Consider the following 12,825-nt stretch of genomic DNA (forward strand, 5'->3'; position numbering starts at 1 on the left):
CTGTGATGCTGTTTGTTCACCAATGTTCTCCAACAAACCTCTGAGGGCTTCACAGAACAGCTGTATTTATACTGAGATTAAATTACACACAGGTTGGCTCCATTTACTAATTAGATGACTTCTGTAGGCAATTGGTTCCACTAGATCTTAGTTAAGGGTATCAGAGTAAAGGGGGGCTGAATACAAATGCATGACACAGACATGGGAATTTATAGATAGGCAACTCCTATCCTCATATTGATTAGTGGTTCCAAATTATTAATAACTACTGCAGTAGGGAACAGACACAAAAGATACACTCCGCATCTTTCCAAATAACTGTTCTGCTTTATTATGATGCAATTGAAGGTTTTTATACACATGATTACGTAGGTATCACATTAATATTACAATTATATGTTTATGGTAACAAGGGGCATAACATAGGCAGACTAATTCTAATCAGGACTCGAAAGAATGCAAACATGTAATGAAAACATTATTCGTGCCATGTGCACAGTGAGGGCAGTGTACAATATACAATACATACAAAATAGCATACAATTATATACAGAACTTACAAATTTCCTTTACAGTCTCCTCTCTTTTGATCAATATTTTGATCACTAACCATACCTGCTATCACCTTTAACCTGGAACCTCCACACGCTTAGGTGAAGGTAGTCCTGGCCAAAGAGGCAAAACTCCATTGCATTGTGGAGAATATAATAGCTGAGCAGCTTTTTTCATCACAAAATTTCTTTTCATTGTGAAAAACAAAATGATTGATAAGACATATTTACAGAGTACTGGCTGTACACTCCTGTGGCTAGAATGCTCTTCTAGCTTAATTGTTGGCATGCTGACTTATCAGCATATGTAAACACAGACAATTCTGCATAAAATGGAAGATGTGCAAAAGACAAATATGAATGCAACATGGCTAAACTACTTTTCAAATCACACACATATACACAATATATATATATATATATATATATATATATATATATATATATATATATATATATATATATATATATCCCTTACAATTAGTATTTGAATAAATAGTACCCTGGACTGTGATTCAAAGAGGGAAACAAATCAAACACAGAGATTTCTTTAATTTAGTCAATTTTGCAGTGTCTGGTGCGGATCCAGGTGACTTTTCCTTCAAGTTTTACACAACTGTACATGAAATAAATGCTGTATTGAGTCTCCTAACATTATATATATATATATATAGTAATGTTTGGGGTATTTAGCTCAAGCGATAAATGCGTTTTTAGTGCAGTGAGTCCACATTAGACAGGCATTATAGTTAAGGGCCTGGTAGCCCACGTTTATTAAACCGAAAAACAAAGCAAAAAGGTCCATTCAGGATTCCCACGCAGGGGTTTAACTTCATTAAGCACTCCAAAAATAAGGAAAACATACCAAGCCACCTGGCTCTCTTGTCAGCAGTTCCTCTGCTTGCTCTCAACAGATTTGCCAATTCTTTACAGCCCCCTGGACTCACTGGCTTCCTCAGTCTCCCCGACTCTCAAGGCTGGCCAGCCTTTCCCAGTCCCTGGGCAAAGAATCCCATTTACATAGGCTGCAGACTCCCACAGGGCAGACCACTCTCCAGACACAGGTCTGTCTTCACACAGCAGTAGCAACAAGCTGCACACACTCCACCTTCCTCCACCCTCTGCTCTCACTAGCCCCTCGTTATATGGGCTGTGTGCACCTGGGCACACAACCTGCTGGCTCTCCATAAGACATGGACACAGGGTTAGAGATCCCATCCCTTTTCCCAGTGACAGGGACTATTACAATATATATATATATATATATATATATATATATATAAAAATAAATATATATGTCTCTTAACAATCCACAAGTCACCTGGCTTTAGTTTTAGATCCTTCCAAACTTTAAGGATCTGGAATTGGGGAGAAAACACATAAAAGGAGTTTGTCAAAAACCTTAAAAGTTCAGCAACAGTCTGCGTACATTCAAATGTACGCATTTTTCATTGTTAGATTTGTACAAACAAAAACATTCATATTTTGAACCTTTCATTGGACAAACATTTAGTTAGCTGTATATTTGCTGTGCAGAATGTGAGACTATTAAGAATTAAATATTTGACCAAAATAATGTCTAACTTTGTCTAATAGCACCTTTGCATAAAGCTACAGCTCTGATATATCGGGGTGAACCCTTCATTACTGGGTCCAGCTTGCATAAATATTCTACATTGGCTTGTTTTCTATCATGCTGTTTGTGTAAGAACTCCAGTTTCATGTTTCAAAAAGACAACTTTTTCCTGGCAATATTATACATTTCTAATTGCTTGGTCTGTTAGTTTCCATCTGACATTTTCCTGATGTCATAACATAATAAATTATAACAATACCCTGCAGTCATGCAGAGATGTCCAACAAATTCAAAGTATTCTTCTGCTTATACCACTGCACTTACAAGGAAAAGGGGCACATCATTTCACAATCCACACATTCTGCTTTGGATTTTAAAAATAAAAATAAATAAAAACAAAAGGTGATGTATATGACAGAACAGAAAGCTCTCAGTCAGATCAAACACTATACAACTGGCTGCAGGTGGCATCTATCCTAACAGGGTGTGTGGACTTGATGTGATGGGTCTGTTATATTTAAATTTTATTTATTATTACTCTCACATCATGGACCGCACATCAAGTTATTATCAGACCTTTAGATTTCATCTTTGTAGAAAAATTAAAGTTACGTACCGGTAACGTCTTTTCCAGTAGTGTTTCAGGACAGCCACCATGAGAGATAGTCTCCTCCTCTTCCTCTAGGAAACACTGCGCTAGCCCATAAATTCTTACTTCCCCCTGCCAGACCTCAGTATATTTCGAGATTACCTCCGGCCAGCTGGGGAGACACAAGAACACATTAATAACATACTATCCCATATCATTATCATGCTGCGTTCTGGTCTTTTATAAGACACCCCAAAATTTCGGGTGGGTAACTAGGGCTGTCCTGAAAGACTACTGGAAAAGACGTTACCGGTACGTAACTTTAATTTTACCCCTTCATCTTTCAGGACAGCCACCATGAGAGGATGAACGAGCACTTACCAGTTAGGGTGGGACTACAGCTTGCAACACCTTTCACCCAAAGGCTTGCTCACTAGCCGACACCAGGTCCACTCTGTAGTGCTTTACGAAAGTGGAATAGCTGGACCATGTTGCAGCCCTGCATATTTGCTCTGGCGTTGCTCCAGCCTTTTCTGCCTGAGAAGCTGCCATAGCTCTGGTAGAGTGTGCCCTTATACCCATTGGGATTTCTTTCCCTGCTAATGAATAGGCCTGGCCAATGGTTACTCTGAGCCATCTGGCAATAGTGCGTCGAGACGCTTTGCATCCTTTTCTGGCCCCAGAAAACAAAACAAATAAAGAGTCTGACTTTCTAAACATCTTGGTCATCTCTAGGTACTGAAGGATACATCTCCTTACATCCAAAGAATGAAATTTTAATTCCCTTTCCCCCGAGGGGTTGGGACAAAATGAGGGTAGAACTACCTCCTGACTTCTGTGAAAACCAGAAGCAACCTTAGGTAAAAATGCTGGATCAGTCTTGAAGATCCGATCTGGAAAAATAACGCAAAAAGGAGGTCTAACAGATAAGGTCTCAATCTCACTGACTCTCCTGGCAGTTGTCACTGCTACCAAAAAAACTGTTTTTAACGTAAGATCCTTTAGTAGACATCCTTCTAAAGGTTCAAAGGGGGTTCCCGTCAGGCCCTGTAAAACTAAAGATAGGTCCCACTTGGGAAAGGGGGGGCCTTGAACCGGTCTCTGTCTAGACAGAGCCTTAAAAAATCTGACCACCCATGGGTTGGTGGCCAGATGCTTTTCTAAATAAGCACTGAGTGCTGACACTTGACCTTTAAGGGTACTTATGGATAAACCCCTATCTGCCCCACACTGAAGGAATTCTAACACAGCAGTGGGACTGTGTACCGAAAAGGAGCCTTCTGCACACCATTCATTGAAACGTACCCAGACCTTTTTATAGATCTGGCGTGTTTCCTTCTTCCTGCTGTTGGAGGGTGGAGATTAATTTCTCAGAAAAGCCCCTAGCTCTTAGCATACCCTCCTCAGTAGCCAGGCCGCTAACTGCCATTGGTGTACCTGTGGACAGAGGACTGGACCCTGTGAGAGGAGATCCTCTCGAGGTGGCAGGAATAAGGGAGGTTCGACCGCTAGCTGCTTGAGTACTGAGAACCAAGCCCTCTTTGGCCAATGTGGTGCTACTAGAATCAGGGACGTGTTTTCCATCTGGAACTTCCTGAGAACTGCCGGTAATAACGCCGGGGGCGGGAAGGCATAGCAGATTCTGAAATGCCAGTTCTGGATCAATGCGTCGACCCCTCGTGCTCCCTCCCCTTTGTTTAGGGAGAAAAAACAAGGGGCTTTCGCGTTGTTTCTTGACGCGAACAGATCTACTTCTGGAGGACCCCATTTTTCTGAAATGAGATTGAAAACCTCCTGGTTGAGGATCCAATCTCCCTCTCTCAGTTTGGTTCGGCTGAGGAAGTCTGCCATCACATTCTTTTCTCCTCTCAGGAAGATTGCTGAGAGTGAGAGAGTGTGAGTCTCGGCCCAGTTCAGAATGTCTGATGCTAAGGCCAACATGACTCCGCTTCTCGTGCCGCCCTGTTTGTTTACATAGCCCACGGCGGACGAGTTGTCCGACCGCACCTGAACATGGTGGCCCTGTAGCTCCTTTTTGAAGAACCTGAGAGCTAGCCCGATTGCCCTCAGCTCCTTCCAATTGGACGACCTTCTTAGTTCATCGCCCTCCCAGGTGCCCTGTGCTAAAAGGGAACCCAGATGCGCCCCCCAACCTTTGCCGCTTGCGTCTGTGGTTACCACCTGAGAAACTGGGATGAACCACAGACGACCCTGCGACAAGTTTGAGACCTTCCTCCACCACCAGAGGGATCTCTTTACTTGGGGTGGAACCTGTACCAAGGTGTCCAGATCTTTCTGACTGTGATCCCACACCCTTAGGACAAAGGACTGTAATGGGCGAAAGTGCAGACCTGCCCATTGCACTGCTGGGAGGGTAGCTGTTAATAGTCCCAGGGCCGACATCAGAACTCTTATGGAGACCTGACTGCTGCACTGGAGAACTGTCCAGTTTTTGTACTTTTTCTGCTGGAAGAAACACTCTCAGTAGCGTTGAGTCCAACAGATAGCCTAAGTACGTGATGCGCTGAGAGGGAATCAAACTGGATTTCTCCAAGTTCATTAGCCACCCTAGACCTGTAAGCACCCTCTTTGTTAGTTCTAGATCTCTGACTAACTGCAGTGGACACGCTGCAAATAGGAGCAGGTCGTCCAGATATGCTATCACTGATATTCCCTGGAGCCGAAGAAAGGCCATCACCTCCGCCAAGACCTTGGTGAAAATGCGGGGTGAGGAGGATAGCCCGAAAGGCAGCGCCTGAAACTGTAGATGTACCGTTATTCCACCTACGTCTACTGCTAGCCGAAGAAACCTCTGCGAGGCTTCTATTATAGGAACGTGTAGATACGCGTCCCTTAGGTCCAGCGATACCATAAAGCAGTTGTGGGGCAACAGGGCTCTGACTGTGAAAATTGTCTCCATACGGAATTTTCTGTATGTCACTGACCTGTTCAGGGACTTTAAATTCAGAATTAGTCTGAACTTCCCTGTGGGTTTCCTCACTACGAAGACGTGTGAATAGAAACCCTCGCCCTCCTCGGCCCTTGGAACTCTGAGAACCACATTTTGATCTACCAGATCTCTTAGTGCTTCCAACAGAGCCTCGGCTTTTGCCGTACACCTGGGTAGGTGCGTGACAAGAAATCTCCATGGAGGAGGATTTGTGAATTCGATACCGTACCCCCTTCTTATAACCCCTAGGATAAAGCGATTGGGGGATATTGCCTCCCACTGTGGGAGGAAGGCCCCAAGTCTTCCCCCCACCGTGGTTGGGGAGTCATTGGCTTTTACGGGGCTGTTCAGGAGGGCGAAAAATCGCCCCTCCCCTGCCCTTGCCTTTTTGACCCCAAAATTTCTTTTGCCCTTCCGGCTTTGGAGTTTCTTTACGTTTTTGCGGACGAAACCCCTTCTTTGTTTGTGTAGGGGTTTTCCGCTTAACTGGAAAGGATTTCTTTCTGTCTGCTGTGCGGTCCAAGACGGTCTCTAACCCTGGGCCGAAGAGAAGGTCTCCTGTCAACAGTATCCCGCACAACTTGACCTTAGAGGCGCTATCGCCCGGCCAAGTTTTTAGCCAGAGAGCTCTCCTGGCCGAATTGGCCAGAGCCGCTGATCTGGCCGACATACGAACTGATTCTGCCGAGGCATCAGCTATGTAGGCGATACCTCGCAGAATCGTAGGGAAAGAAGATAGAATGGTCTCTTTTGCCGTTCCAGCTTCAATATGCTCTTGGATGTTTGAGAGCCAGTGCTCCAGATTGCGAGCCACTACTGTGACAGCCAACTCAGGTTTTAAGTTACCATTTGTTGAATCCCAAGTCTTTTTGAGGAGAGAGTCTATTCTCTTATCCATGACATCCACCAGGGCCCCCATGTCCTCAAATGCCAGGTCTGTGTGTCTGGAAACCTGGGAGAAAGCGGCATCTAACTTGGGATTTTTATTCCAGATAGATGCAGGACCATCCGAGAACGGAAATCTCCTTTTTAAGGATCTAGAAAAAAAGGGTTTCCTTTCGGGATCTTGCCACTCCTTTTTAATAGTTTCAACCAGTACTTCGTGAACTGGAAAAACTTTTCTCCTTTGTTCCCCCAAGCCCCTGTACATTTGGTCATGAAGGGTCAGGGGTTTCTTGTCCTCCTGAATACCGAGGGTTGTATAAATAGCCCCTAAGAGGTCCTCTACCTCTTCCAGGGATAATTTATATCTGGAGGATTTCCTGGACTCCCCGTCCTGGTCCTCCCCCTCTGAACCATCCTGGGAATCGGAGGAGGAACTGTCTGGCTGTCTTGGTTCCACTCTGGAAGGCCCTGGAGCTTCCTCTGCCCTAACTGAAGTTGCAGGTTGGGCAGGAGCAGAGCCCTGCGCCTGAGGCGGGGTTGTATCCTGGGGAGCTGGACTAATGGGAGGCTGAAACCTTTCAAATAAGGCTTTAAATGAAGAAAAGGTGGACGAGAGCTCCTTTACCGAGGCTGCAAGTCCTGACTCCTGTTCAGAGTCCCTCTTTAACAAGGGAGTCTATGCACTCCCTACACAAGACCTTTGTCCATGCTTCCCCTAATGTGTCCCTGCAAGAGGCACACCTCCTCTTAGAGCTATGCGTAGACTTAGACTTCTCTGTAGCTTTCTGAAATACATGAAAAAGGAAAAAACAAACATTTTGTCACTTTTTTTTTTTTTTTTTTTTTTTTAAAAAACAAGGATACAACCCTGGGAGTGCACTAGACCCTCCTTAATATGTGGGGATCTGAGCCTCCCTCCCCTGACCACCCAGGGTGTCTGCCCCCCCATGACAGGAACCATACATGGAGGGACAATCCTAGATAAAGAGTACTCTTCCCCAAGGCACTCTTACCTTAGGAAGGCTGGAGGTAGTGTCCGTTGGCTGAGCATCCGCTTCCAACATGACTTGCAGGTGGTTGCTACTACCGAGTCCCACGCTGCCTGTGCGCGTCCCAGACTCATCTCCAGCCTGTGCCTGGCTTCCCTATCAGCTCCGCGACCTGGAACCGGAAGCCGCGGGTCAAAGGCAAGCATTCGCCCTTCCGCCGGAAATGACGTCGCCCGTCGTCCGGCCCGCCTAGTTCCAAAAAAAGAGCGGTCTGTATAGTATACAGGAAAGGCGGACGCTTGCATGCTGCAGCCCTGTAGCCGCGATAGGGAACCCCCACAGCCTGAAGCCGCGCTCGGCTAGGAAGTGGTGGCAACAAAACGAGGGGTAAGTCTCCCCCATGCACCTAGGAAGCCCCTGCTCCCATTACAGGCTCCAAAAAACAAACAACAGCCACAGTCACCCTGACTGAGTGGCCCGGTTCCTTGCACAGTGTCTCCCCACCGGAGGAAACACTAATACTGAGGTCTGGCAGGGGGAAGTAAGAATTTATGGGCTGGCGCAGTGTTTCCTAGAGGAAGAGGAGGAGACTATCTCTCATGGTGGCTGTCCTGAAAGACGAAGGGGGAAAACTTCTTATGTATCCCATCCATCTAGGCTTTGTTAAATATTATATCAGCTGTATTCCAATTAACAACCTCATCCTAATCTTTTTTTTCTCTCAATAAAGGTAAAATTACAAAATTGTTATCTTAATCTAAACTAAACCCATTTTACAAATTTCCTCAATAACCTAAATTTAATTTCCAACCAAAGGTTGTCCAAACCAGTTACAATATATCTATATTATTAATAAAATTAATATCAGAAATTAATACTCAAGTAATAATCTCAATATCACACCCTAATTCTAATATATATTCAGAGATATATTTCCTTAAATTAGGCCATTTTCCACTATCAAAGGATATTCAATTTGTGTAATACACGGTTAAATGTAACCTTCATTTTACCATGTTTGGAAAACAGATTTAAAATAATTGTGATCACATTGTTTATCATTGGATTAATTAACCTGGCACATTTTGTTATAAATGTTTTGTCTAAAAAACTGAAATTGGCATGGTGTCCTTGCAGCTTATCACTGATCTCTCATCCCAGCTACATTCTTTTATGAGAGCGCAAGGGAGGGGGTCACATCTGCATACATGACACACACAAGAGATAGAACTAAAGGTTCCAGCATTCACACACAAACACGAATATCTCTCTAAAATCGATTACATTTTTTCCCTATTTGTACACAACACATGCATATCATTCTCTCACTTTCTTTTAACTCTCTTTAAAATTACCCTGCTTAAATTCTGCTTTCCTTATTTTGTTCTGATATCCTTTGCATCCCAGGTATTGTAATCCCATACTTCACATACTATAGCTTCTATGATCAGGAGGGCAGCCATAGTGCTCATCCCTGGGACATACTGGGACAGCGACACGATTCTAATCTTTTTGGCTCTATACAACACCACAATGGATTTGAAATGAAACTAACAAAACGTGCTTTAAAGGGACCAAAAGTAATGAGACAGATTAACAATCATCCAAACTTTCACTTTTTAATACTTGGTTGCAAATCCTTTGCAGTCAATTACAGCCTGAAGTCTGGAACGCATAGACATCACCAGATGCTGGGTTTCATCTCTGGTGATGCTCTGCCAGGCCTCTACTGCAACTGTCTTCAGTTCCTGCTTGCTCTTGGGGCATTTTCCCTTCAGTTTTGTCTTCAGCAAGTGAAATGCATGCTCAATCGGATTCAGGTCAGGTGATTGACTTGGCCATTGCATAACATTCCACTTCTTTCCCTTAAAAAACTCTTTGGTCGCTTTCGCAGTATTCTTCGGGTCATTGTCCATCTGCACTGTGAAGCGCCGTCCAATGAGTTCTGAAGCATTTTGCTGAATATGAGCAGATAATATTGCCCGAAACACTTCAGAATTCATCCTGCTTTTGTCAGCAGTCACATCATCAGTAAATACCTGTGAACAGCACTATTCTTCCCTTTTTTATCTATCTATAACACTTTGATGGACAGTAGACAGTGACGACATAACATATAACCACCAATCAATACAGTTCAATTAAGGGGAGTAAAATCAGTACCCTTTGTCCCAAAAATGCCTTACCTCAGCTGGCTGATTATCAGAGATTCCTGGATCGTCTCAAGCTCCTCGTTTTGAATTCTCAGGGTCACCTGCAAATCCCCTCCTAGGCAAAGCTCGCCATCTGACATCTAACTAACTACTGCAGTAGGGAACAGACACAAAAGATACACTCCGCATCTTTCCAAATAACTGTTCTGCTTTATTATGACGCAATTGAAGGTTTTTATACACATGATTACGCAGGTATCACATTAATATTACAATTGTACGTTTATGATAACAAGGGGCGTAACATAGGCAGACCAATTGTAATCAGGACTCAAAAGAATGCAAACATGTAATGAAAACATTAGTGCTGTGTGCACAGTGAGGGCAGTGTGCAATACATACAAAATAGAATACAATTATATACAGGACTTACAAATTTCCTTTACAACACACTTTTCAGATATTTATTTGTAAAAATATTTGAAAACCATTTATCATTTTCCTTCCACTTCACAATAATGTGCCACTTTGTGTTGGTCTATCACATCCCAATAAAATACATTTACGCTTTTGGTTGTAACATGACAAAATGTGGAAAATTTCAAGGGGTATGAATACTTTTTCAAGGCACTGTATGTGGTGTTCCAAAAATGAAACACTAGACAAAGCCACTAGGACATTGTATATAATGTATAAAAATAATGTTTCTTGTTTCAGGAGGTGGTGACGCCTGCTATTCAGTGTGATATTCAACACAACACGTCACATGTAAGGCAACATCACATTTTTCACATTGAAAAGTGGTGTTCCTATGACATTCATCACACCATGTTTGTTTTCCCTGTTTGACTATCACATGATTCATACCATCATAACGTGAGTCAATGATACGCTTCTGAAACGAACTGTCTTCCTCTTCGGCCAGGTTCTGGAGGATGACCATGAGTCTCCAGATAATGGCATACCACACGTCGATGAAACTCCAGAAAATCCATTGGCTTCTCATCATATGTTTTATGCAGTTGCTAAGCATTTTGTTAGACCAATTCAAGACAGAACAAAAGAGGGCATGAATACCATTTCTTTCCATTGATTGATGCCCAATACTTGTCAATGTTCTCTTCAGCTCTGTCTAAGCCTCCCATGAAATGGTTATACACTTTGATCATATTTGGCTGCTGAACTTGGATTTTCTTTTTCGGTTTCTGGGAATAACGATTGACAAGACACAGGAGATCGATACCAGCACCAGATGAAGCAACAGTGACAACACTGTTATTCCATCTGCAGACAATATTGCCTTTGCCATCAATTCGATAATCAAATGTGCCCCTTTTTTTCTTTAGAGCTACATCTGATTCCAATAGGATCACATTGATAAAGCTCTTTCGCACTGTACTTGTTGCCCTATTGAACTGAGCTTATCAAGAAGTGCAATACTGGTGAAAAAGTAATCGAATACAAAATGGTATTGTCCAGGGTGTGCCTCTGTAAGTACTTCTCTAAACTGAAGGACAAGTGATGCACCAAAACCGTATTCCTCATGTTTAATATTTGGGTTTTTACACGAATACGGCTGAAACCAGCAAGCGTAGCCCAGACGTGTGGCACCACACCAAAACTTATAGCCAAACCAAATGGTCTTTCCCCGAATAAATTGTTTGCACTCATGACAACCAAAATAAGGAACCAAAGATTCATCAAAGATGAAATAAGTTAATTTGGAACAAATTACATACATCTCTCATTGAGTTTGCTCATGAGAGGTCGCAACTTGGAAAACCTGTCCATTGGGTCCAAATTTGCATTGTCAGCAACATGCAAATTAGAAAATATGGTTTCAAAGTGGTCACGTCTCATGGCAGCACTAACCAATACATTATGCCCATCTTCTCTTTGTTCCCAGAACTTACGCCTTCTAGGAACTGAGACATAACCACTCAAAAATAATTTCCAGAAAATATTTGAATTCGGAGCTAGCCAAGCCAAGCTGTATACCCTTACTTTGAGGCTGGGTTCACACTGTAACCCGTTGAGGATCGCACAGGAGCGCTGTGCATCCCTGTTCCCCATTTCAGGGATGAATCAGGGCCGATTCTATGCCTGAATTTGGTCCTGAATCGGAGCCAAAGATGCACAGCTTTTCTGTGCAGTGCGCTCCACAGCCGCAACGGCGATATGTGAACCGGCTCCATAGGGAGCCAGTCACATTCTACTGCTATGCGAATTGGATGCGGAGAAAACCGCATCTAATTCGCATAGGTGTGAACCCGGCCTGAGGGAATAAGTTGGAGTAGGTGACAATGAGTTCAATGACCTCATCCTCAAGAAAAAGTTCGAGAATTTCTGTGGGAGTTCTCTTTTTGGTGAAGAAATTGTTTGGTGGATCTGTAACTCTACCTGCTGTACAGTTAGGTCTGCTTTTTTCCCACTTACAAACACTTTTTGTCACTTTCTCTTTGATGGAGGAGATTGCTGCGCAGTAGACTTATGCCGCGTACACACGGTCGGACTTTACGGCGGACTTTGCCCGGCGGATTTTTCGACGTACTTTCCGACGGACTTTGTGAATGAACGGACTTGCCTACACACAATCCACCAAAGTCCGTCGAATTCGTACGTGATGACGTACGACCGGACTAAAACAAGGAAGTTCATAGCCAGTAGCCAATAGCTGCCCTAGCGTGCCTTTTTGTCCGTCGAACTAGCATACAGACGAGCGGACTTTTCGACCGGACTCGATTTCAACGGATAAATTTTAAACAAGTTTAAAATCTAAGTCCGTCCAACTTTTGAGAAAACAAAGTCCGCTGGAGCCCACACACATCGAATTGTCCGACGAAATCCAGTCCGCCGGGCAAAGTCCGCCGTAAAGTCCGCTCGTGTGTACGCGGCATTAGATGGAACTTCATTGTCATGAGCTTCATCTTCAGGTGCATTTGAGAGATCATCTGAATCAGACTCAGCATCAGAGCCATCTTGAATAAGGTGCGTGCAGCAAAGAACCTGGCAGATTATTTAATGTTCCATCTTCATCTCCTGAGTCCTCATCAAAAACAGGTGCTGTAGCATTTTCAGGTGGTTGTATCGCTATAGCACTTGCTTCTATGCTGTCACTTGTCTCTAACAGGT

This window comes from Aquarana catesbeiana, linkage group LG05, assembly GCF_042186555.1.
Source record: "Aquarana catesbeiana isolate 2022-GZ linkage group LG05, ASM4218655v1, whole genome shotgun sequence".
NCBI lineage: Eukaryota > Metazoa > Chordata > Amphibia > Anura > Ranidae > Aquarana > Aquarana catesbeiana.